The sequence below is a fragment of the Arachis stenosperma genome, chromosome 2 (genome assembly GCF_014773155.1).
Source record: "Arachis stenosperma cultivar V10309 chromosome 2, arast.V10309.gnm1.PFL2, whole genome shotgun sequence".
Taxonomy (NCBI): domain Eukaryota; kingdom Viridiplantae; phylum Streptophyta; class Magnoliopsida; order Fabales; family Fabaceae; genus Arachis; species Arachis stenosperma.
Genome location: NC_080378.1, coordinates 74757087 through 74780681, shown reverse-complemented (window position 1 = coordinate 74780681; position 23595 = coordinate 74757087). Strand labels below are relative to the sequence as shown.

General features: G+C 36.1%; 1 non-coding gene across 1 annotated transcript; it reads left to right on the top strand.

Moving 5' to 3' along the window:
* The first annotated feature begins 1692 nt into the window (after nucleotides 1-1692).
* Nucleotides 1693-1800, top strand: LOC130964003 (small nucleolar RNA R71). The gene has a single exon (XR_009080117.1). It is a non-coding gene; the product is annotated as a small nucleolar RNA R71 (small nucleolar RNA).
* The last annotated feature ends 21795 nt before the right edge of the window (nucleotides 1801-23595 follow it).

Sequence of the window (23595 nt, the reverse complement as noted above, 5' to 3'; positions counted from 1 at the left end):
CTTTGATTTTTGTAGTTGTTTTTGTGACTCCACATGATCATCAACCTAAAGAAAACATAAAATAACAATGGAAATTGGAAAATAAAAATTGGGTTGCCTCCCAATAAGCGCTTCTTTAATGTCAATAGCTTGACAGTGAGCTCTCATGGAGCTTCACAAATATTCAGAGCATGGTTGGGGCCTCCCAACATCAAACTTAGAGTTTGAATGTGGGGGTTCTGTTTGACTCTGTATTGAGAGAAGCTTTTCATGCTTCTTCTCCATGTATACAGAAGAAGATCCGTGAGCCTTAAACACAAGGTAGTCCTCATTCACTTGAAGAACCAACTCTCCTCTGTCAACATCAATCACAGCTTTTGCTGTGGCTAGGAAGGGTCTGCCAAGGATGATGGATTCATCCTTATTCTTCCCAGTGTCCAGGATTATGAAGTCAGCAGGGATGTAAAGGCCTTCAACCTTCACTAAGACATCCTCTACAAGTCCATAAGCCTGTTTCCTTGAATTGTCTGCCATCTCTAGTAAGATTCTTGCAGCTTGTACCTCAAAGATCCCTAGTTTCTCCATTACAGATAGTGGCATGAGGTTTACACTTGACCACAGGTCACACAGAGCCTTCTCAAAGGTCATGGTGCCAATGGTGCAAGGTATTAAGAACTTTCCAGGGTCCAGTTTCTTTTGAGGTATCTTTAGCTGAGCCAAGGTGTTTAGTTCATTAATGAGCAATGGAGGTTCATTCTCCCAAGTCTCATTACCAAAGAACTTGGTATTCAGCTTCATGATTGCTCCAAGGTACTTAGCAACTTGCTCTTCAGTAATATCTTCATCCTATTCAGAGGAAGAATACTCATTAGAGCTCATGAATAGCAGAAGTAGGTTCAATAGAATCTCTATGGTCTCTGTATGAACCTCAGATTCCCTTGCTTCCTCAGAGGGGAACTCCCTAGTGGTCAGTAGACGTCCCATGAGGTCTTCCTCACTTGGGAGAGTGCTAGGAGGAGTTTCAGTAACTCTCTTACTCAGCTGACCCACTTGTGCCTCCAAATTTCTAATGGAGGATCTTGTTTCATTCATGAAACTTAGTGTGGTCTTAGATAGATCAAAGACTATGGTTGCTAAGCCAGAGCGATTCTGCTCAGAGTTCTCTGTCTGTTGCTGAGAAGATGATGTAAAAGGCTTGCTATTGCTAAACCTATTTCTTCCACCATTGTTGTTGTGGAAGCCTTGTTGAGGCTTTGGTTGATCATTCCATGTGAAATTTGGGTGATTTCTCCATGAAGAATTATAGGTGTTTCCATAGGGTTCTCCCATGTAATTCACCTCTTCCATTGCATGATTTTCAGGGTCATAAGCTTCTCCTTCAGAGGAGGCTTCTTTAGCACTGCCAGATGCAGCTTGCAATCCAGTCAGATTCTGAGAAATTATATTGACTTGCTGAGTCAATATTTTATTCTAAGCCAATATGGCATTCAGAGTATAAATCTCAAAAACTCCTTTCTTTTAAGTTGTCCCATTGTTCACAGGATTTCTTTCAGAAGTCTACATGAACTGGTTATTTGCAACCATTTCAATAAGTTCCTAAGTTTCTGCAGGCATTTTCTTCAGATGAATAGATCCACCTGCAGAATGGTCTAATGACATCTTGGATAGCTCAGACAGACCATCATAGAAGATACCTATGATGCTCCATTCTGAAAGCATGTCAAAAGGACACCTTCTAATCAATTGCTTGTATCTTTCCCAAGCTTCATAGAGGGACTCACCTTCCTTCTGTTTGAAGGTTTGAACTTCCACTCTAAGCTTACTCATCTTTTGAGGTGGAAAGAATTTAGCTAAGAAGGTATTGACCAGCTTTTCTCAAGAGTTCAAGCTGTCTCTAGGTTGTGAGTTCAACCATATACTAGCTCTGTCTCTTATAGCAAAAGGGAAAAGCATAAGTTTGTAGACCTCGAGATCAACTCCATTAGTCTTAACAGTGTCACAGATTTGCAAAAATTCAGCCAAGAACTGATGAGGATCTTCCAATGGAAGTCCATGAAACTTTTAATTCTGTTACATCAGAGAAACTAATTGAGGCTTAAGCTCAAAGTTGTTTGCTCCAATGGCAGGAATAGAGATGCTTCTCCCATAGAAGTCAGAAGTAGGTGCAATAAAGTCACCAAGCACCTTCCTTGCATTGTTGGCATTGTTGTTATTTTCGGCTGCCATGTCTTCTTCTCTTTCAAAAATTTATGTCAGGTCCTCTCCAGAGAGTTGTGCTTTAGCTTCTCTTAGCTTCCTCTTCAGAGTCCTTTCAGGTTCAGGATCAGCTTCAACAAGAATGCTTTTATCTTTGTTCCTACTCATGTGAAAGAGAAGAAAACAAAAAAGTATAGAATCCTCTATGTCACAGTATAGAGATTTCTTGTTGTGTCAGAGGAAAAGAAGGATAGAAGGATGAGATAGAGAGAAGAATTCGAACTTATAGAGAGAGATGGGGTCCGAATTATCAAAGGAGGATAAGTGTTAGTGTTTAAATAGAAAGAGATGAGAGAGAGAGTTTTCAAAAATTAAAAAGATTTTTGAAAAAATGGTTAGTGATTTTCGAAAATTGTAAGTGTAAAAGTGGTTAGGTGGTTTTGAAAAAGATAAGAAATAGTGATTAGTTGAAAAAGATTTGAAAATAATTTTAAAAAGATAAGAAGTTAGAAAAAAGTTTGAAATCAAATTAAAAGAGATATGATTGAAAAAATTTGATTTTAAAAAGATATGATTGGAGAAAATTTGATTTTTTTAAAATTGATGACTTGACTAACAAGAAATTAAAAGATATGATTCTAAAATTCAAATATTGAACCTTTCTTAACAAGAAAGTAACAAACTTGAAATTTTTTATTCACAACATTAATTGTTAGCAAGGATTTTCGAAAATATTAAAAGAAAAATGAAAAAGATTTGATTTTGAAAAATATATGATTGATATGAGAAGATATGAAAAAGATAAGATTTTGAAAAATTAGTTTTAAAACTTGAAAAATTGAAAAAGATATGATTTGAAAACAAAATTTCCTCCTTGGTGCTATCCTGGCGTTTAACGCCCACTTGTCTACCTTTTTGGGCGTTAAACGCCCACCTGGCTGGCGCTTAAACGTCAGAATTCCTTCTTCACTAGGCGTTTTGAATGGCCAGCTTTTTCTCTGTGATTCCTCTGTTGTATGTTCTGAATCTTCAATTCTTTGTATTATTGACTTGAAAAGACATAATTTTTTTTTGAAAATTTTTAAGAAAAGAAAAACATGCAAGACACCAAAACTTAGAAATTTTCATACTAGAGACATTAACAACTTGAGAATGCATATGAAAAATAACAAAAGACACAAAATAGGAGAATTTAAAGATCAGAACAAGGAAGATCATCAAGAACAACTTGAAGATCAATGAAGAACACAATGCATGAGTTTTCGAAAAATGCATGCAATTGACACCAAACTTAAAAATTGACACTAGAATCAAACACAAAATATTTTTGATTTTATGATTTTAAATTTTTTTTTTATTTTTCAAAAGAATTTTTTTGTTGAAAAAGAAAATAAGAAACTCAAAATTTTTTAATAAGAATTCCAAGAATCATGCAATGTTAGTCTAAAGCTTCAGTCTAAAAAGATTAGACATGGTCAGCTAAGCTTCAGCAAGACATTGCATACATCAGCCAAATTGATGGGAATCAACTAGCTCCTGTGATGATAAAAGCATCATCTGAAACTCTAGAATTCATTCTTAAAAATTCTGAAGAAGAAAATAAAAAGAAAAATACCTAATCTAAGCAACAAGATGTACCGTCAGTTGTCCAAACTCGAACAATCACCGGCAACGGCGCCAAAAACTTGGTACACGAAATCGTGATACACAAGTTCGTGTAGCTGACCAGCAAGTGCACTGGGTCGTCCAAGTAATACCTTACGTGAGTAAGGATCGATCCCACGAAGATTGTCGGTTTGAAGCAAGCTATGGTCACCTTGTAAATCTCAGTCAGGCGGATTCAAATGGTTTATGGGGTTTTGATAATTAAAAGAATGAAATAGAACATAAAATAGGATAGAAATACTTATGCAATTCATTGGTGGGAATTTCAGATAAGTGTATGAAGATGCTTTGTTCCCTCTGAGCCTCTGCTTTCCTATTGCCTTCATCCAATCATTCATACTCCTTTCCATGGCAAGCTATATGTAGGTGGATCACCGTTGTCAATGGCTACCATCCATCCTCTCAATGAAAAAAGTCCTCTACGGTTTCCCGCATGGCTAATCAGCTGTCGGTTCTCGATCGTGTCGGAATAAGATCTATTGATCCTTTTGTGCACTGTCACTGTGCCCCACAGTCGTGAGTTTGAAGCTCGTCACAGTCATCCAATCCCAGATCCTACTCGGAATACCATAGACAAGGTTTAGACTTTTTGGATCTCAAGAATGCTGCCCATGTGATTCTAGCTTATACCACGAAGACTCTGATCGCACGGAATAGAAGCTCTGTTGTCAGGAGAGGCAACCATGCGTCGTGAACCAGGAGGCCAAGAGATACACACTCAAGCTCTCGCAGATAGAACGGAGGTGGTTGTCAGGCACGCATTCATAAGGGAGGATGATGATGAGTGTCACGGATCATCACATCCATCAGGTTGAAGTACGAGTGAATATCTTAGAACAATAATAAGCTTGAATTGAATAGAAAACAGTAGTACTTGCATTAATTCATGAGGAATAGCAGAGCTCCACACCTTAATCTATGGTGTGTAAAAACTTCACCGTTGAAAATACATAAGAACAAGGTCTAGGCCATGCCTCCCAAATAGCATGAAACAAACGAAACAGGGTTCAAAGACCTGGCCCCAAGATCAAAGATGATCAAAAGATGATCTAAGGATCATCCAAGGATGAAAATACAATAGTAAAATGTCCTATTTATAGCCAACTAGTAACCTAGGGTTTACAGAAATGAGTAAATAATACAGAAATCCACTTCAGGGGCCCACTTGGTGTGTGCTTGGGCTGAGCATTGAAGCTTTCACGTGCATAAGCTTCTCTTGGAGTTAAACGCCAGCTCTGGTGCCAGTTTGGGCATTTAACTCCAGCTTTTATTCCAGTTTGGGCGTTTTACGCCAGAATTTTTATGCTGACTTGGAACGCCAGTTTAAGACATCAAATCTCGAACAAAGTATGGACTATTATACATTTCAAGAAAGCCTAAGATGTCTAATTTCCAACGCAATTAAGAACGCACCAATTGGGCTTTTGTAGCTCAAGAAAATCCATTTCGAGTGCAGGGAGGTCAGAATCCAACATCATCTGTAGTCTTTTTTCAGCCTCTGAATCAGATTTTTGCTGAGGTCCCTCAATTTCAGCCAGAAAATACCTGAAATCACAGAAAAATACACAAACTTATAGTAAAGTCCAGAAATGTGATTTTTACATAAAAGCTAATAATTATATACTAAAAACTAACTAAATCATACTAAAAACTACCTAAAAATAATGTCAAAAAGCGTATAAATTATCCGCTCATCAGTTGTGTCATGCTTGATATGGATTTTAGGTTGTGTTGATGTTGGTTGGGCTGTGAGCAATTGTTTTAGCATTATGAGTTTGGGGAAGTTAGAGATTTGGAAACTTCTTTGAAAACTGATTTTTGAACCAACTTCAACGAGCCATAACTTGTGCTTCAGACCCTGAAAATTTTCCAAATTTATGTTATATGAAAATTGGGTCTGTGAAGTTTATGTCATTTGAAGAATGGATGAAAAATATTTTAAAACGAGAAAGTTATACGTGTCAGAACTTCGGTATGTAAAACTGAAATTCTGCAAACTTAGCCATTTTTTTAGTAATCTGCAATGTATGCGTACGTGGACCCCCTCCATACGCAGTTGGGCATTTCTATCCAGCATATACGCGTGACCCCTATTTTATTAAAAATGTGATTTTTTTATATTTTTTAGTACTTCTCTAACTTTCTAAACCTCTTTAATCCTTGTTTGAGATCTCTTAGTTTATGGTTAGACTTGATATGGGTGGATTTAGAAAGTTATTTTGATATGAGTTTAGAGTTGATGACCTAGGCTTTGGAAATCCTGTGGATGGGGTAACTTGTTTAAACATGGCAGAGTGTTATGTTAATGATAAATGAGAAATGAATGTGAATTGGGAAATGAACGAGGTTGAGCAATGTCTTATTTAAGTGGTTTATGAGCTTAAGGGAACTTAAGAATGAGGATGACTATGATGAGGTTAAAAGTGAGCTGGGAACTATATCCCTGGGACTTGGTCAAACAAAGTGTTTTGTCCCGGCAAGGACGATGGTTGGGTATCGCTTGTCATGGTTATTGTGCATATGCAGGGTTGGTGGTTTTATCCCGCCTGCAGTGAGGACGGAGGCTCTATTCCGCTCACGTATTGATGAATTGTTTAGCAAGGACATTGGTGTGATCTCACTTGCATATTGTTTTGTGTTGAGCAAGAATGATGATTTAATCCCGCTTGCAAATTGATTTGCGAATGCAACCCGAGTAAGGATGGTGGTGTAATCCCACTTGTTCGAGGTGGCCAGTAAGGATGGTGGTTTAATCCCGCTTACTGTGGAGGCAAGGACGGTGATTTAATCCCGCTTGCGTATTCCGAGCAAGGATGGTGATTTAATCCCGCTTGTTTATGGAACCTACGGATAAGGCTGGTGGTTTAATCTCGCTTATTCGAGTCAGGTCTGGCAACATAATCGACGTGTGAGCTCATGGCCAGTAGGACAGTCATGCATCATCTGCATCTATATGACATTGATTGGGTGTGTTTACTGTATATGTGGTTTGCCTATGTGATTATTATTGTTTAACTTCTATACGCTATAATTGTTGTAATTGAATCTGATTGTGCTTGAATTTCATTACTTGTGTTTGCTATTTCTATTTTATTATGGGACCTTGTGTATATGGCGGCTGAGGTGATATGGGGTGAACTTGAGACTAAAAGAAACATGATAAGTGAAAGGTGAGAGAACTAATAAGAGATAGTATGAGAAGGACTTGAGGTTTATTTGAGAAAGAAACGTCGAATGAAAATCAAAGGTGCATGAGTGCAGTTAGTTAGTCTAGCATACCTTACTGTTTTCTGGTTTAGTATATTTCTAGGCTTGAATTTTTCTGTTTGTTGAATTGTTAGGATTGCCTAGAGGATTCGTGTACTCTTTACAACATCTCTGCTTTTGAACTGTTACCCCTGCTGAGAATCCCAAAAGGGATGATGTTCTCACCTGTTTCGGGAATTTTCATCTTACAGGTATTAAACGTGATGCACCTCGTTGAGCTTGCAGAATCTGCTTTCAGGAAGCAAAGATTGTCTTTTGGGGATTTTGATTTTATGTAGATATTTTATATATATTCTCCACTGCTATGTTTTATAACTTGTATATCCCTCTTAGAGGTTGATTATGGAGAAACAGGATTTATGTTTATGATTTCAGTCCTACTTTTGGGTTGTATTATATTAACTAGACGGCCTTATCTTCGCAGGTTAATACTAGTGTTGTTATGTATAATTTTTGAATCATATATATATACTTCGATCGTTTCTGCTTATGTATATTGTCGGTTTCTAAGTATGATGTGATTTTGCTCATGTCTTTTCTTCACGGACTCCTAGTATATCATATTCCTTCTATTATACAATGTATGTATTTGTTTTTTTGAAGTCATGATACCTCATCACCGTACCTTTACGACCTAGGCGTAAAGCTCTGTGTGGTAGGGTGATACAAGAAGCTTCCTCCACATCATCTATGGCTTTACTACAACGATTACAATCCAAATATGGACGGGGATGACATGCCACGCATAAGTGCTTAAATTTTAGGATGACGTTAGTATTAGCAAAATTTTTTACTTTTGATACACAAAAAAGTATTATGTATAATTTTGTGTATACTTTGTTTAAATAATTAATATTCACATTATTTTTATAGTGTTTGGACCTTTTATTTCGATCAATTAAAGAGATGAAATTTTTTGATAAAGAACTGACCATTGCTACTTACATCTTTGGAAACAATTTGGAACCAGAGTAAGTAATGCTAGTTTATTAATCATTTTAATTGCTAATTTGTCACGTAATTATTTTTTAAACCTTTTCTAATACCACAGTATAATACTCTAATTTTATGATTTTAGAGAAATGCGTGTTCCAAACCATCATTTTCATGGCACACGCAAGACTCTTCTGACTATTATGCCCGGCAAGCCAATAATTGGTGATGTAAGAATTATTTCTGTAGTATTTATTTATTATTCTTGAAATATTATAAAATTTATATTTGTGCAGGATAACCATGATTGTCTATGCTCCATAGGTCCTTATCTTAGTTTGTTCGATACTCACCAAAGGGCCATTTGGGCCAAGAGGAAACAAATATGAAAACCAACGGTATTTGCCACCAACATTCTCTGTAAGTTTATTAGCAGTTCGAAATTTAGTCTTCAATATTAATATATCTTTCTTAGTATACTGGAAATATAATTAGATTCTTCACTTTGTTCAATATTCAATGTAGCAAATTATTTTAAGCCCGAAACAGAACTGTTCCAGCACAATAAAATACATCAAGGATAACTTCATGGGAGACCTTGTAAAACCTGGTTAATTAATGACTAATTAACTCATAAATTAATATTTATTATAGAAAATTAGAAATGTGAATTTTATGATTTAATATGATAGAGAAAATAAAAATGAGAATTTTGACACCAATTTTAAAGAAATCGGCCCAAGATTGGGCCGAACCGGACAAATCGGACCCAAAATGGGCTCAAGGCCAACCCAATCCAGCCCACACTTAAGCATTTCAGCATTTCTTCTGTAACGACCCAATTTTCAATATGTTTAGATCATACTGAAAACTGAGTGCTACTAATTTGTCTTCCTAATTATTATCTATTATTTATCATATGAGCCTGATTCGTTGTAAAAGCGGTTAATTTGCGAGGTTTTTTTTTGAAAATGTTTGGATTAATAGACAGAATCATTCATAATCAACTCACAACTGATAACAGATAAAATAGTTATAACAACCACACATAAATATATTGCAAGCAGCTAACAACATTCAGTGATCCAGCCTTTATTAGAGTATAAACTTTTAGTTAGAACACCCCTATATATAGCTAGATAATAACTATATACATATACATACATACAACATCCCATGTCCTGACCTGTTCAAGAGGTCCTTAAGCTGGCACCTGGGCTAGCCTTGACTCTATACTCACCTAATCCCTCTAAACTACTAAAGCGAGGGAAAGTACGTTCTAAGTCTTCAAAACTCAAGTAAGGTGGATCGTCATCAAAAGGTGAAACATCTTCTACTACTCCTCTGCATGATCATACAACGTCTTAGAGCATATCACTGATACTTTATTGAGTGGCCGCATAACAGCAACATCGTATGGAGGACTTAGGTTAAAGTTCGTAGATAAACGGGGCATAGATGTCGGCTGGTACCACGGTATATACATATAAACGGAGAACGGAGTTCACTCTAGACTCAGAAGACTACCCAGAGCAGAGCCCTTTTGCAGAACGATCATCAGTGGACTACGGAAGGATGCTCTTGCTTCCATCTGGAGAGGGAAGAGAGAGAGAAGGGGTAAGAATTGGGGAGTTCTTAGTAGGGCCGGGGTTATTAGTTACGTTCATTAATGCTATGGTATTTAGCAGATTAATAGAGAAGATAGAGAAAGCAAATAGCATAACACAAACAGAAGAATACAAGAAAATAACACAAACACAGAGAATAGAATACAAACAAGGAAAGCATATATTCATACAACAACCATAACAGAAGAAATGCACAAGCAAGTATGATGCATGTCTAGCCCTAGTGCAGGTAATGAGCTCATTTGTCGGTTTCTACCCGCTCCCGACGTAACCCAAAGCAGCAGAAACGGGTATGGTTTTCCAGTCAGCATAGGTACAGTTCTCACTAACCGACGTATGTGTCATATCCTCTGTAAACAGACTCTGCCTTACAGGTGGCGGCATTCCAGCCGTGTATGAAATCATGTCCTCTGTAAGCAACCCTTACATTATAGGTGCGGCATTCTAGCCGTGCATGAATTAATATCCTCTGCAAGTGATCCCAAGTTATCAGTTGCAGGTATAGCTCTCAATAGCTGTATAGCACTGGAAAAACATTCTGTGGTCGTACCACTATTTATCCGACTACCTCAATGCAGCAGATGAGCATACAAATAATTCTGGAGTTGCCTTAATGCAACAAATGAATAAACAAACATCTCTTGGGTTGCCTTAAGCAACAAATATACATAAAACAAATATCTCTTTATTGTATTACTCATCTCTTTTATCTCTTTGCTCTGTTCTGGTTTCTCTTTTCTCTGTATCTCTTTACTCTGCTCTGGTTACTTTGTTCTCTGTATCTCTTTATTTTTCTCTGATTACTCTTTCCTCTATATCTATATTACTCTTTTTTTCTTTATCTCTTTACTTTACTCTGCATACTCTGTTCTCTGTGTTACTTTATTCTGTTCTGATTTCTCTATTTAACGTTTGTATTTAAGGCTTATGTAAATTTCGGAATGAATAGTTAGCCTGTCCTAAGTATAGGTTCATTAAGTCTATACTGAAACAGTTTAACTTTTCATATAATACCTAACCCTAGTCGAAACTCAAGGACTAACTATGTTGCCCTAGTTCGTTCGCTAGTCTCTATTTGTTTTTCTGTTATTAAAACTTTACATATTTTTCTTTGGTTTTTATCTTTTCTTTAACTTTTTATCTTTCCTTTATCTTTGCCTCACTAATATGTTTTTACCACTCCCTAAGTATTTTATGAAGGTAATTATGAGATTCTGCGCTTAAAATTGTCGTTCTAAAGCTTTTATAGAAAACTGCCTTTTCCGCATTATTTTATTATTTTTATTAAAATATTATTTTTAATTAAATATTATTATTTAATATTTTATTATTATTTATTATTTTATCATTAAATTTTCGAAAATTACCCTACTTTAACTTTTAACCTTTAAAATTCACTTTTTACCACCCGTAACTTTTAATATTTCTACTTTAACCACCCTAACTTTTAGAAATTACCAAATAACCCCTCAAACACCAAAATAATTACAAACTTGCCCTTTTTAAGATCTAAAAGGTGTTCTTCAATGTTTTTCATCACACTCAAAGTGTTCTTCGTGTTCTTTGTAAATTCTTCAGATTCTTTCTCTGTTTTTACCCGTTTTTCAATCTTTTCAGCAATCGATTTTTACCATAATTCAAAATAAACTCCCAGCCACTAAAACCCCATCTTTCCACATGATTTTAACAAAAATTGAACCCCAATTTAAGGCCTAGGGTTTCGTTTTTCAGCAGCCATGAAGAACACAAATTCAAAGTTGAATATCATCAAATTTCATCAAATTTTCACCAAAATTTCAACAAGAATCACTCATATAAACAATCAATTTTAAGCATAATCAAACCATATCATAATCACACAACTCAAACACAATCAATGAAGATTAATTTTACCAAACCCTACCTGGTTTTGCTGCTCCAAATTTGGTTATACTTTCAGGTGGTCCTAAAGCACTTTTTCCTCCTAAATCACATCAAGAACAACTTTAAATCCACAAACCCTCAACTAACCAAATCTCCATCAGCATGTTAGGAAGGGATATCTCACCTTAGACTTGCTAGAAATTAACGTTTCTTGGCTCTCAAGTCAAGTTTAGCATGATTCCTTAGGAAGAACATCAAGAAAACACATGTTTAAGCATGTTTCCTTGAAAACTGAATTGAAGAGGGAGGGAGACAGCCATATCACCTTATTTCAAGCTTTGATATGTTATATGGTTATGTAGAGGAAGAAGAGAGGATCATTTTGGTGAAATCGGAGTTTTGATTTGAGTTTTAGTTCAGAAGAAATCAAGCTTTGAAGATTAAGTGTTCATGAAAGTTTCTCTCTTTTCTCTCTTGTTATTTTCGGCCAAAATGATGAAATGAGACAGCCTTGGAGGTCTTGGGGATGTACGGTGAGTTGTGATTGGTTGGCTTGGAGGTGGGTTAAAATAATATTAAAATATCTCTGGTGTACAACTACTAAAACTAGGTGTATCGGAACACTTGTAAAAACATCTCTAAAAATTATTTTCTGAGCTACTAGCATAAATAACACTAGTAACATATTTATTATGAGAATAGAACATGTATAATAAGGCCTTAACATTGCTAAAGTCATCAAAGAGTGCTGGTGCTAAGCTGCAACAGTAAACTGTGAACCCGGTTAAATCGATTTTTGGTTTTTGACTAAAACTGACCAGGTAACCTTATAATATCATTCAAGAAGCTTCTAATACTAATATAATGATAATATTATCCTATTATCTCTCTTCTCTCATGAATCGAGTCCGGTTCGTCAAACTGAGACTATTTACGAAAACTAGAATCAAAACTGCTAACCGATACGGTTCAAAAACTAGGTTCTTCATGATTGCGTTATCGAGCTTGTCTCAAAAGAAGTTCTAGCTTAAGGGTGACATAATGACAATGAGGGTTAAGATGCTTGATGATATGGCAGAGGTGTTCCCTTTACTAATCTTCCAGAGAAATCCGTGCCTTCAGAGAAGATCTCGCGTACTCAAAAATCAGGGTTGTTACATCTTCCTCCTCAATTCACTGCACACGTTCATAAACACAAGGGGGAAGAAGGAGAAGTTCCAAACCCTTGTTCCAAATTTAAATTGCCATAACTTTCGATCCGGAGCTCCGATTGATGCACCGTTTGCGGCTATGCAACCGCGGCGTCGTGCTCTACAAAATTAATAAAATTATTCTTGAGGTAAGCCATGATTTTCTCTTTGAAATTTCAGCCTTTAATTTCGAAAATTTTTGGTGAAAGGTGTTGAGATTTTGAGTTTTGATGTTATAGGATCCAATTAGTTTGAGAGGAAGGCTTAATCTTGCCTCTTTGACCTTTGGGTAAGGTAAGATTCTCAACCCTAAGTTAAACACTTAGAATTTTATGATTTAGTGATTGATTTGTATGTGTGGGTGTATAATATGTTTATTAGGCAATGTATGTATGTATATTGGAGCTTGATTGATGGTTTAGAAAGCTTTGGAGTGGAGAAATAGGCTTGAAAAATCTGTTGGTGAAGTTTTGGGACCTTGAAGGTTGAATTTGGAAGTATTCTAGGTTGAACGGGAATTGGCCAAGGTATGGTTTCGATTTTCTGTATCTAAAATATAATGTGGTTGTGAAAACGTAGGCTAGTGACCCTAGGATGGGATTTTAAAATGTTGATGTAGTTGTTGGATAATTGGATTGAGTTGAATATATGAATAATGGTTGAATGATTCTGAATGGTGCTAATTGTTGGTAAAGCATGTAATGTTGTAAGTGATGTGGCTTGATATGCTTACTTGTTGGTAAGGTTGAGGCTCTTGTTGGTGAGCATGATTTGGCATGTGATATGGACATGTATAAATATATATGTAGTGGTTGGTGAAATTGAATATTTGTTTAGAAATTGAGATATGGAATGTTGATTATGACTTGAATTTATTGAATTGAGATTTGGTTAAAAATAGAAGAATTAGTGGGTTGAGGATTGAATGAGAGGTTGGAAATGCTTGATGTTGAATGGTTGAGTTTTGGTTGATTTTGAATGAATTTGGAAGTGTATGTTTTGGAAATTTGAAAGTTTATGCACTTTGGTAAAAATAAATTTTTGATGAACTTCAACGGATCATATCTTAAGCTATTGTTTTTGAATTTGATGCTTTTTATATCAAATGAAAGATAATTTCACAAGCTTTACAATGGTTTAAATTTGGTGGAAATCTGAATTTTGTGGAAGGAGATACGATCATTGAAAGTTTGGATCTGAAATCTAAATTCTATAAATTCTGTAGAATTTGTGATTTCTGGTTTGTGTGCACACGCAGAGCCCTGTGCGCATGCACACCCTGTGGATTTTTAATCCTGTGTGCATGCACAGCCTTGTGCGTACACACACACAGGGACATGGCTGCTGTTGGGAGCATTAGCATGCTTTGTGCATACACACAACCAACAAAGTCTTGCAAGCTGTGCGCGCGCACAGCCTTGTGCGCACGCACACGTTGTGAACCCTATTATGTTGAGGGTGTTCGCATGCCTTGTGCGAGCGATCAGAATTGAAAAATTTTACACCTGTGCATACGCACACCTCTATGCGTACGCACACATCTTGAAAATTCTTCTGGGCGTGCGCACGAACACCCCTGTGCGTACGCACACAACCCTGTTTTCTTATAAAACCCTTATTTTCAAGTCTTTCACCTTCCCAACAAGCTTGTAACCTTCTGAGACGTTGTTTCAAGCTTATAAACCCCCATTTTCATCCTTTACATCTTAAATCAATATAAAATGCCTAGTGATTGAGAGGAAGCTAGGGAAAGGGGTAACTTATGGATGAAGAAAGGAGATATAATGAGGAGTTATGACTAATGATGATGTTATGAGTTGTTGAGAATGATGGTGCATATGATATGAGCCGAATGGCTGCGTATGAGATGAGCCGAATGGCTGTATGTGAGATGATGGTTTATGCCTGGTTATGAATTATGATTTTTAGCCAGATAGCTGAGATAAATGTTAATGAATGGCTGAGAATGAATGCATATATACTGAATTAATGATATTGTGATTGTTGCACTCCACCTATTTGAGATACGAGTTTCTCTGGGTAAAAGTAGTGGCTAGCCACCACGTGCTTCAGGTGGAGACTCGATACTCTACTGACGCTATGTCGTAAGTGTGGCCGGACACTGTGAAATTTTTGGATGAGCTCGCCCCCGTGAATATACACCAGTGAGGGTGTTGGATGTGAATTATGATTATGTTGCGGATAACTCAAGTTGGGGATGCACGACAGAGGGATAGTCCAACGGTTAGCTACCAGGACTTGTCGGGTTGGCTTTATAGCAGACAGATGAGACTCATCATCCACTAGGACAGGCATACATCATATGCATTATATGTGATTTGTTTGGAATGCCTAATTGACTGCATATTTACTTGCTAATTGTCTAACTGTCGTATCTGCTTCCTACTTGTGCATTTCTTTGCTTGATATAATTGTGTTTTGCATATAAAATTACTAGTGGCAGTTGGGAGGTTCAAAATATTTGGAAAGGGGATATTTAGTTAGACTGAAAATCCTTAGTTAGTCGCCTATTTTCATTTCGCATTGTTTAGTATATTTATATGCTTTGATTATGAATTGGGAGTTCTAGGATTGCCTTCAACTTTCTTAGGACATTACATGTTAGATATTCAATTAATTAGTATAGTAATATTTCATGGCTGTTTTTGTTAAAAATTATCTTCTGAATATTGTTGTAGATTTTTATGCCAATTTACCTTATTGGCCATAGGTTTCTCATAGTGATTGATTTACTTCATGAGACCAAGAGATATCTGGACTCGTTCAAACATTGCACATTGATGACAGAGAGTAAGAGTATATTTGATGATGTGTTAAATTACCTTGAGAAGTTTTTATCCGACAATAACTTCCAAGAAACACCTTCATATAACACCTTGATAATGTGTTAAAATATTATGAATTGCATTTTGGAGAGAGGCTTCCTCCACATCATCCATGGCTTTACTACAATAATTACAAACCATACATGGACGGGGATAACATGCCACGTGTAAGTGCTTAAATTTTAGGATGACGTTAGTATTAGCAATTTTTTTTTACTTTTGATACACAACAAAAGTATTATGTATAATTTTGTGTGTATGATTTGATTAAATAATTAATATTCATATTAATTTTATAGTGTTTGGTCCTTTTATTTCGGTCAATTAAAGAGATGAAATTTTTTTATAAAGAATTGGCCAGTGCTACTTACATCTTTGAAAACAATTTGGAATCAGAGTAAGTAATGCTAGTTTATTAATCATTTTAATTACTAATTTGTCACGTAATTATTTTTTTAACCTTTTCTAATACCACAGTATAATACTCTAATTATATGATTTTAGAGAAGTACTTATTCCAAACGATCATTGTCCTGACACACGCAAGAATCTTTTAACTATTATGCCCGACAAGCCATTAATTGGTGATGTAAGAATTATTTCTACAGTATTTATGTTTTATGCTTGCAAAATTATAAAATTTAGATTAGTGCAGCTTAACCATGATTGTCTGTGCTCCACAGGTCCATATCTTAGTTTGTTCAATACTCACCAAAGGGCCATTTGGGCCAAGAGAAAACAAATATGGCAACCAATGGTATTTGCCATTAACATTCTCTGTAAGTTTATTAGCAGTTTGAAATTTAGTCTTCGATATTAATATATGTTCCTAAATATTCTAGAAATATAAAAGGATTCCTCACTTTGTTCAACATTCAATGTAGAAAATTATTTTAAGCCTGAAACAGAACTGTTTCAGCACAATAAAATACATCAAGGATAACTTTATGGGAGACCACGACAGTTTACACAAGGTTTGTTAATTTGGGTCAACATTCAATTAATTTGTATAGTAAAATTTCCTGGCTGTTTTTGTCAAAAATTATCTTCTAAATGTTGTAGATTTTTGTGCCAATTTACCTTAATGGTCATTGGTTTCTCATAGTGATTGATTTGCTTCATGAGACCGTGAGATATCTAGACTGGTTCAAACATTGCACATTGATGACAGAGCGTAAGAGGGTATTTAATGATGTATTAAATTACCTTGAAAAGTTTTTATCTAACAATAACTTCCAAGAAACACCTTCATTTAACACCTTGATGATGTGTTAAAATGATAATAATTGCATTTTAGAGAGAGGCTTCCTCCACATCATCCGTGGCTTTACTGCCATAATTACAATCTAAACATGGATGAGGATGACATGCTACGTGTAAGTGCTTAAATTTTAGGATGATGTTAGTATGAGCTAAATTATTTACTTTTGATACACAAAAAAATTACTATGTATAATTTTGTGTGTATACTTTGATTAAATAATTAATACTCACATTATTTTTATAGTGTTTAGACCTTTTATTTCAGTCAATTAAAGAGATGAAATTTTTTTACAAAGAACTGGCCATTGCTGCTTACATCTTTGGAAACAATTTGGGACCAGAATAAATAATGCTAGTTTATTAATCATTTTAATTGCTAATTTGTCACAAAATTATTTTTTTAACCTTTTCTAATACCACAATATAATACTCTAATTTTATTATTTAAGAAAAGTGCGTGATCCAAACCATCATTGTCATGGCACACGCAAGACTCTTCTAACTATTATGCCGAGCAAGCTAATAATTAGTGATGTAAGAATTATTTTTGTAGTATTTATTTATTATTCTTGAAAAATTATAAAATTTATATTAGTGCAGCATAACCATGATTGTCTGCGCTCCACATTTCTTTATCTTAGTTTATTCGATGCTCACTAAAGGGCAACTTGGGACAAGAGAAAACAAATATGAAAATCATTGGTATTTGCCACTAACAATCTCCGTAAGTTTATTAGCAGTTCAAAATTTAGACAATATTAATACATCTTCCTAGATTTACTAGAAATATAATTAGATTCTTCACTTTGTTCAATATTCAATGTAGCAAATTATTTTAAGCCCGAAACGGAACTGTTCTAGCACAATAAAATACATCAATGATAACTTCATGGGAAACCTTGGCAGTTTACACAAAGTTCATTTATTTTGGTCAATATTCAGTTAATTAGTATAGTAATATTTTATGGCTGTTTTTGTTAAAAATTATCTTCTAAATGTTGTTTTAGATTTTTATGCCAATTTACCTTAATGGCCAAAGGTTTCTCATAGTGATTGATTTGCTTCATGAGATTGAGAGATATCTGGACTCGTTCAAATATTGCACATTGATGACAGTGATAAACCCCATTTGTAGGGTTTATCTTGTATTGATTTTAAGGGATTTTATAACCTTTTACCCACATTTATCCATTGAAATAGCATGGTTTTATAACTTCTCCTTTAATTGTGCTCAAGAGTGAAAACATGCTTTTTAGATCTTAAAATAAATAAATTTAATTCACCTTGATTCCATTAGATGCCTTGATATGTTTGTTAAGTGATTTAAGGTTTAGGAGGCAAAGATTGGATCAAGGGAATGAAGAAAGAAAGCATGAAAAGTTGGAGAACTCATGAAGATATGAAAGAACCGGAAAGCTGTCAAGCCGACTTCTTCCCACTTAAACGACCATAACTTGAGCTACAGAGGTCCAATTGATGCGGTTTCAGTTGGTTTGGAAAGCTAACATCCGGGGCTTCGAAACGATATAAGATTTGCCATAGTTTCTACAAGTATGGTGGCGCGCACGCGCATAGTATGCGCACGCGCCGTTGCTGCCACCTGGTTCACTTAAAGCACAACGTGGCCAGCGATTTTAGAAGCCTTGTGGGCCCAATCCAACTCATTTCTGATGCTATTTAAGCCAAGGATTAAAGGAGAATCAAGATACTTTTACCATTATGTTAGTTATCATTAGTTTAGGATTAGTTTAGAAGTAGTTTCTAGAGAGAGAAGCTCTCACTTCTCTCTAGAATTAGGATTAGGATTAGTTCTTAGATCTAGGTTTTAATCTTTGCTTTCTTCTACTTCTATCCTCTTAATTCCTTGTTGTTACATTCATCTTCTTCTATTCTTTTGTTGTAATTTCCTTTATGTTGTTCTTGTACTTTGTTGTAGATCCACTTTTGTTCCTTCCTTTCTCTTTCAATTCAATTCAAGGTAAATCATAATAATTGTGTTCCTTTTGATTTGTGTTGTTAATTCCTTTCAATAATTATTGTTAGATTTTGTTCTTGTTGTTGATTTACTATGTTTTCCTTTTATGCCTTCCAAATGTTTGATGAAATGCTTGGTTGGATTTTAGAGTAGGATTTTATACTCTTGGCTTGGAAAGATAACTTAGGACCTCTTGAGTTACTAATGTCCAAGTGATTGATGATTGGGAGCCATTGACTCTAGTTCTCACTAATTGAATTAGTGGAGAGTTAGGACTTATGGACTAGGATTGATATAGCTCATTTGACTTTCCTTTACTACTAGTTAGAGGATGATTTAATGAGATTAATCCTTGCCAATTCTCATATTGTGGTTAGTGATTAGGATAGAGATCCTTGACCACCAACCCTTGCCAAGACCTTTTTAGGCCTTAGTTTACTTTCTTGCCATTTATCTTTCATGCTTCTTATCAAAACCCCAAAAATAACTCACAACCAATAACAAGACACTTTATTGTAATTCCTAGGGAGAACGACCCGAGGTTTGAATACTTCGGTTTATAAATTTTAGGGGATTGTTTTATTGACAAACAACTTTTTGTATGAAAGGATTAGTGATTGGTTTAGAAACTATACTTGCAACGAGAATTCATTTGTGAATTCTAAACCGTTAAAAATCCAATCATCAGACAGAGCGTAATATTGTATTTGATGATGTGTTAAATTACCTTGAGAAGTTTTTATGCGACAGTAACTTTCAAGAAACACCTTCATATAACACCTTAATGATGCGTTAAAATGGTATGAATTACATTTTGAAAAGAAGTTTCCTCCACATCATCCATGGCTTTACTACAACAATTACAATCCCAACATGGACGGGGGATGACACGCCACGTGTTAGTGCTTAAATTTTAGGATGATGTCAGTATTAGCAAATTTTTTTACTTTTGATACACAAAAAAGTATAATTTTGTGTGTATACTTTGATTAAATAATTAATATTCACATTATATTTATAGTGTTTGAACCTTTTATTTCAGTCAATTAAAGAGATGAAATTTTTTTATAAAGAACTGGCCATTACTTCTTACATCTTTGGAAACAATTTGGAACCAGAGTAAGTAATACTAGTTTATTAATCATTTTAACTGCTAATTTGTCACGTGATTATTTTTTTAACCTTTTTTAATACTACAATATAATACTCTAATTTTGTGATTTTAGAGAAGTGCTTGTTCCAAATGATCATTGTCATGACACACGCAAGACTCTTTTGACTATTATGCCAAGCAAGCCATTAGTTGGTGATGTAAGAATTATTTCTACAGTATTTATTTTTATGCTTGCAAAATTATAAAATTTAGATTAGCACAGCTTTATCATGATTGTTTGTGCTCTGCAGGTCCATATCTTAGTTTATTCGATGCTCAGCAAAGGGCCATTTGGGCCAAGAGAAAACAACTATGGCAACCAATGGTATTTGCCACTAACATTCTCCGTAAGTATATTAGTAGTTCGAATTTTAGTCCTCAATATTTATATATCTTCCTAGATATTCTGTAAGGTCCCACATCGGTTGGGGAGGGGAACGAAGCATGCCTTATAAGGGTATGGATACATCTCCCTAGCATGACGCATTTTGACGAGTGAATGTGGGGGGCTTCGGCTATCATTCCTATCGTCAAAGGCAAAGCCGTGAGGCCTTGTGTGCCAAAGAGGACAATATCGTGCTAGCGGGTGGTCTGGGCTGTTACAGATGGTTTCAGAGCCGGAGCCTGGATCGATGTACCAGCAAGGGCACTAGGCTCCCTTAGGGAGGTGGATTGTAAGGTCCCATATCAGTTGGAGAGGGGAACGAAGCATGCCTTATAAGGGTGTGGATACCTCTCCCTAACATGACACATTTTGACGAGTAAGTGTGGGGGGCTTCGGCTATCATCCCTATTGTCAAAGGCAAAACCGTGAGGCCTTGTGTGCCCAAGCGGACAATATCGTGCTAGCGGGTAGTCTGGGCTATTACAGATAATATCAGAGCCAGAGCCCGGATCGATGTGCCAGCGAGGGCGCTGGGCTTCCTTAGAGGGTGGATTCCCTTAGGGGGGTAGATTGTAAGGTTCCACATCGGTTGGGGAGGGGAACGAAGTGATGCCAGGGCATCTGGACTAGTTTCGCTAACCTTTTCTTTACCGTTTGAGGGTAGTTTCATGCATTTTCTTAGTGAATAAGGCAAGTTTTGGATGAAATTACACTTACACCTTGATTCAAGCAGCTTTTGTGAACTTTGCATAATTTCATGAGTATTTTGCTAGAATTGTATGATAAATTAATGATGCATAATCTCATGACCTTGGCTAGAGCTTTGATGCACTTTAATTGCTTGTTTTTAGGGCAAAGGAAGCAAGGAAGAACCATGTTAGTATTCACGTTAACCTAGTTAACGTGAACACTAACGTGGAATGGTAAAGCTTGTAACGTTAATGAGAAAAGTGATCACCAATAACGCTTGCGAAGCCACCCAAAGCTCACGTTACTTGCCACGTTAACTATGTTAACATGGTAGTTAACGTAGAAGTAAAAGGAACTCCAACGTTAATGGTAAAAGTGAACACCACTAACGTTGGAGTGATGAGCGGATAATTTATACGCTTTTTTGGCATTATTTTTAGTATGTTTTTAGTATGTTTTAGTTAGTTTTTATTATATTTTTATTAGTTTTTAGTTAAAATTCACTTTTCTGGACTTTACTATAAGTTTGTGTGTTTTTCTATGATTTCAGGTATTTTCTGGCTGAAATTGAGGGACCTGAGCAAAAATCTGATTCAGAGGCTGAAAAGGACTACAGATGCTGTTGGATTCTGACCTCCCTGCATTTGAAGTGGATTTTATGGAGCTAAAGAAGCCCAATTGGCGCGCTCTCAATTGCGTTGGAAAGTAGACATCCTGGGCTTTCCAGAAATGTATAATAATCCATACTTTGCCTGAGATTTGATGGCCCAAACAGGCGTTCCAAGTCAGCTCAAGAATTCTGGCGTTTAACGCCGGAACTGGCACAAGAATGGGAGTTAAACGCCCAAACTGGCACAAAATCTGGCGTTTAACTCCAAGAAAAGTCTCTACACATGAAAGCTTCAATGCTCAGCCCAAGCACACACCAAGTGGGCCCGAAAGTGGATTTTTATGTCATTTACTCATCTTTGTAAACCCTAAGCTACTAGTTCTCTACAAATAGGACCTTTTGCTATTGTATTAGGGGATTTTGATCATGTTTTTATGATTGAACCCTCTTCGGGAGGCTGGCCATTCGGCCATGCCTAGACCTTGTTCTTATGTATTTTCAACGGTGGAGTTTCTACACACAATAGATTAAGGTGTGGAGCTCTACTGTACCTCGAGTATTAATGCAATTACTATTGTTCTTCTATTCAATTCAGCTTATTCTTGTTCTAAGATATTCATTCGCACCCAAGAACATGATGAATGTGATGATTATGTGACGCTCATCATCATTCTCACTTATGAACGCGTGCCTGACAACCACTTCCGTTCTACAAGCAAACAAGGCTTGAATGTTTATCTCTTGGATTCCTTAATCAGAATCTTCGTGGTATAAGCTAGAATTGATGGCGGCATTCAAGAGAATCCGGAAGGTCTAAACCTTGTCTGTGGTATTCTGAGTAGGATTCAAGGATTGAATGACTGTGACGAGCTTCAAACTCGCGATTGTGGGGCGTTAGTGACAGACGCAAAAGAATCACTGGATTCTATTCCGACATGATTGAGAACCGACAGCTGAATAGCCGTGCTGTGACAGAGCGCGTTGAACATTTTCACTGAGAGGACGGGACTGTAGCCATTGACAACGGTGATGCCCAACATACAGCTTGCCATGGAAAGGAGTAAGAATGATTGGATGAAGACAGTAGGAAAGCAGAGAGACGGAAAGAACAAAGCATCTCCATACGCTTATCTGAAATTCTCACCAATGAATTACATAAGTATCTCTATCTTTATTATCTTTTAATCATTATTGCTCCATAACCATTTGAATCCGCCTGACTGAGATTTACAAGATGACCATAACTTGCTTCATACCAACAATCTCCGTGGGATCGACCCTTACTCGCGTAAGGTTTATTACTTGGACGACCCAGTGCACTTGCTGGTTAGTTGTGCGAAGTTGTGATAAAGAGTTGAGATTGCAATTGACCGTACCATGTTGATGGCGCCATTGATGATCACAATTTCGTGCACCAAATTTTTGACGCCGTTGCCGGGGATTTAAATGTCCTAACTACAATTTCGCATTTGTTCCCTGCAATAACAGTGCCAAGTTTTGATCCGACAACAACACCAAGTTTTTGGCGCTGTTGCCGGGGATTGTTTGCGTTTGGACAACTGACGGTTCATCTTGTTGCTTAGATTATGTATTTTTCTTCAGAATTTTTAAGAATAAATTCTAGAGTTTCAAGGTGATGCTCTTATCATCACCAAAGCTGGTTGATTCTCATCAATTTAGCTCTTGAATGCAATGTCCTGCTGAAGCTTGGCTAGCCATGTCTAATTTCTTTAGACTAAAGCTTTAGACTAACATTGCATGATTCCTGGAATTCTTATTAAAAATTTTGAATCTCTTTATTTTCTTTTCCACTCAATTTTTGAAAAATTCAAAAAAAAAATTATAAAATCTTAAAATCAAAAATATTTTTATGTTTCTTATTTGAGTCTAGTGTCTAATTTTAAGTTTGGTGTCAATTACATGTTTCTGTTCTTCTTGCATTTTTCGAATTC